This window comes from Fukomys damarensis, unplaced genomic scaffold (genome assembly GCF_012274545.1).
Source record: "Fukomys damarensis isolate Sample0158 unplaced genomic scaffold, DMR_v1.0_HiC HiC_scaffold_6, whole genome shotgun sequence".
Taxonomy (NCBI): domain Eukaryota; kingdom Metazoa; phylum Chordata; class Mammalia; order Rodentia; family Bathyergidae; genus Fukomys; species Fukomys damarensis.
In genome coordinates this window covers 17,159,359-17,163,824 of record NW_022900918.1, presented here as the reverse complement: position 1 = coordinate 17,163,824, position 4,466 = coordinate 17,159,359, and the positions used below count along the sequence as shown (strand labels likewise).

Here is a 4,466-nt window from a genome sequence, read left to right as displayed (position 1 = left end):
AACAATCTAAAAGCTCATTTGGAGCAAGAAGAGACCTAGAATAGTACCAAAAAACATTCTAGGCAACAGAGACATGGCAGGGGGTATCACAATTCCAAACTTAAAACTATACTACAAAGCCACTGTGATAAAAAATGACATGGTACTGGCAAAGAAACAAACCCAAGGATCAATGGAATAGATTATAAGATGCAGAAATAACACCAGACATACTGAGCTACCTTATTTTTTGCAAGGAGCCAACCATCCACACTGGAGGAAAGATAGCTTCTTTCATAAATGGTATTGGAAAAACTGGCTTTCAACTTGCCAAGGATTAAAACTAGATCCCTATCTCTCACCATGCACTAAACTAAAATTGAAATGGATTAAAGGTCTAAATATCAAAACAGAAACACTAATTTTACTGGAAAGTAAATTAGATAGAACTCTTGAAGACATTGGAGTAGGAGAAGACTTTATGAACAAATCCTCAGGAGCACAAGAACTTGCACAAACAATCAACAACTGGGATCTCATTATATGAAAAAGTTTTTGCAGTGCCAGAGAAATCACCAACAGAGCTAAGAGATGACTATAATGTGGGAAAAAAATTGTATCAGGTATTCCTCAGACAAAGTTCAACTACCTAGAATATATAAAGAACTCAAAAAATCAGATCTCCAAGTAAAAGACCAAAAAATGGGCATCTGAAGTGAACAGACATTTCTCAGACAAACAAGTAAAAGCAGCAAATATATATATGAAAAAATTTTCAACATCACTCGTCATTTGAGAGATGTAGATGAAAACAACACGGAGATTCTACCTTACCCCAGAAAGAATGGCTGCCATCAAAAAATCAGCTGATCACAAATACTGGTGAGGCTGTGGGAGAAAGGAGCTTTTCTCTATTGTTGGTGGGAGTGCAGACTGGTGTAACCACTGTGGAAATCAATATGGACATACCTCAACTAACTAGGATTAGAGGTCCCACTTGACCCAGCTATCCCTCTGCTGGGTATCTTTCCAAAAGAATTAAAATAATCATACCACAGTGATATATGTGCACCATGTTTATAGAGGAGGAGTTTGTAATAGCTAAAATTTGGAAACAACCCAAATGTGCATCAACTGGAAACTGGATAAAGAAGATGTGGTCTTTCCATAAAATGAAGTACTATTCAGCCATAAAGAATGAGAAGCTAGAGTTATTTATAGCTAAGTGGATGTACTTTGAGGCTATACTCTTAAATGAAATAAATAGGACACACTTGAATAAATATTGAAGAGTTTCTCTGGTGTGAAAAACTCAAAGTGTAAATAAAGTTTAAATAGTACTATTGAGAGTGTGAAATAGGAAGAAAATGACTAAAGGGTAAGTGGGAAAGGGAGGGAAAAAATAAGGGAAAAGAAAAAATGTGAAAAAAATGAAAACAAAGTCTTTATAAATAGGGAAAGGTGAAGGGGGTGAAGGAAGGGCAAGGGTATGAGGAGAAAACAAGAACCAAGTTATATCTTATAAAGGTACAAGCTCCCAATGATAAATGTTAAGTGTATGGTTTGCTTTAAATGTACCAATAAACTTAATGGGGGAAAAGAAGAAATCGTTTAACTGTGGGGGGAAAAATAAGCAGCTGCCTCTATGGTGTGATTTGAAAAGACAATATTAAAAACCTACAAACCAAAAATATCTCTCTGCTTTAGTTTATCACAGGACTTCTCTGTCCTCACTGGCAACCCTCTAGGATTAAAGCGCCTGAGGAACTTTGCTAATATGCGTATTGTTCTCCTGAAGCCTAATGCATTAAGCTTTTATCAAACACTGACGAAGACTACATGATATTAGTCAAGTAGCCTCAGAAAGCACTAATGGCCAGCACATACATTTTTATATTTGAGAGGGATTTGGAAAGGCATCTAAAAGGGAGAAATCTAGATGGGGTCATTCATTGAACTAGACCATCAAGTAGAGCCATGTGAGAAACAAGCCTAGGCTCCAAAATGCCGGAATTACAGAGAAATCATGAACAAATGAATAGGGAAACTTGTCAGAATATTACTACTTCACAAAATTCCTGAAGACGGACCCTCCCTTAAATGTCTGATTTGATAAAAATACTTCTCCTCTTTAAAGTCTCTTATGTATAATTGTGAAACTTTCCATAGGATTCCATAAGAAAGTGCTACTCTCAATTAACAGTTTAAATTTTTTTCAGCTTTAATTGAGTTTATTGATACATTTTAGTGATGCAGTACAGTCACATTCATTATTGGGATCTTGTACCTTTACATGACAGGTCTTGGTTCTCATTTTTTCCCCTTGTCCCTGCCCTCCCTTCACCCCCCTCCTCCCCACCCCATTTACAAACACTTTATTTCCATCTTTTCATTATCTTACATTTTTTTTCTTTTCCCTTATTACCTTTCCCCTAACAGTTTAATTTTCACAAACACTTATTCATTCATTGATTCAGCACATTTTACTGAGTGATTAAGAGTAAAGATTTAAGATAAGCAATAAGATTAGAGTTATAACTCAGTGATACCACTTTCCTGGCATGCATATGGGCCTGAGTTCAACCTCAAACACTATAAAAATCAGTATACAATAAAAATGAACCCCACTCACACCATTTGTGGTGTTGTAGAGAGAGACTAGTAAACACTCAAATAAAAGAGTAAATGATAAGATATAGAGATAAAGCACCATGTGCTGAGAGAGTACCTAGTTGGAACAGCAGATGGACTACAGAAGGGGCAGAGAGGCTTCCTGAGCATAGTTACATGCATATGTGTTAATTTCTGGAAATGTATAAAAGTCAAGGGGAAAGAGAAAGGTAGCCCTGTGCTCTAGGAAGAGCAAAACAGCACATATGGAGACCAAAAATAAAGAAAGAACAAAATGTTAGTGAAACTAGTTCATTCTGCATGGAGTGCAGGGTTTGAGCTTTGGAACCATCATCAGGGAAACTAGACTGGATGACAAGTTCCAGAACCTTGCAAACCATGCCACGTAGAGCAGTGGAGACCCAGTGACAGATTTTAAGTAGATGAAGATCACTTTTTGCAGTGTGATTGTGGCAGTATGGAAAAGGATAGAGCAAGTCATAGAGGTGAATTAACATATAATAATAACTCAGTAGATATTATTAGAGCTAAGGTGAATGTGAGCAAATGAATAAATTATGTAAGCAAAAGCAATCCACCTTAGAAAAGGGAACTAAACACATGATGAAACTAAGTTAAGGGAAGCTACTTCTGCAAGAAATGTAGAAGTAAAATAAAAGAAATAGGAAACAGAGTAATAGTAATGGAAGTAAAGATGGTACATGGGTGTATTGCAATTAATAGGAAAGACTCCATTATGTGCAAGGGCTGAAAATAAGACTTAAAATGACAGTGTATGAGAAAAGAGAGGGATACTCTTAGAAAGAACCAAAAAAGCTTCTATTTTCAGAGATTTGAATAAAATTGTATAGGATGGGTCCATAGGATAGGATAATATAGGGGAGAGTTGGGGGATAAGAATATACATTTTTAGGACTTGTTTTCCTCTAGAACATAAAACACAAAGTCACTGACTTAAAATGAAAGCCCTCAAGGATGTTCTACTGCTTTAAGTGTTACATCCCAGTGGGAAATGTAACTGTTGAACAGATTCCGCTTGTGAAGCTGTCTCTTAAGATCGACATCACTAAACATCCAAACAAAACAGAGGGCAAAAGCACTGCTATGCATGCAAAACTCTTAGTACCTCAATTTGTAAACATTTACACATACCCTTGTATTCCAGGATATGAAGGAAAGAAAGGTGAAGTCACACTTATTTTTCCTGGCCCTCAGTCTTTCTCAATAAAAGGTATTTCTTTCCATCTGCAAAAAGGATTAAAAAGTAAAGGCAACACTGATTGCCCTGAGAGCCTATCTTTTAAGCACAAGAAAATTGAACATAAGAGCTATGAGTTGAAAGATGGCAAATGTAAAGGCACAAAACTAAAACAGGTGATCTTTATAGATAGCACCTGAAAGCAGACAAAACAAGCTAGTTGCTAGTCACTGATGGGCGGCTCCAGGAATTTGTCACAAGTTGGGTTGAAAACAAGAAAAACTTGCTTTTGGTTTTATTAATAAGGAGAGGCACTATTGAATCTTTCTACTATTGAATCCATTTGCTATGTTCTAGTAGATTACCATACTGATACATTCGAAAAAAAAAAATACGAAGGACAGTATGACAATTCTTTTATGTACCAGTTGCTTAAAAATCTACCAAATACTCTGGGAATAGCAAACAACAAAATTTACCCAGCAGTTATTTACAAGCCACCTTTCATTTTGTTCTGTTAAAAGTAATAAAGTTATACTTATGCTTTTTTGTTTAAAAAATATAATGGGATCTGGGGATTTAGCTCAGTGGTTCCACTGCCTGTCTCGCAAGCAAAAGGATCTGAGTTTGATCCCTGGTACAAAAAAAAAAAAAAAAA

The 4,466-nt window shown here is 36.1% G+C and overlaps 1 pseudogene; it reads left to right on the top strand.

The window, feature by feature from the left end:
* The first annotated feature begins 3,032 nt into the window (after positions 1–3,032).
* Positions 3,033–4,329, top strand: LOC104861084 (annotated as a pseudogene).
* The last annotated feature ends 137 nt before the right edge of the window (positions 4,330–4,466 follow it).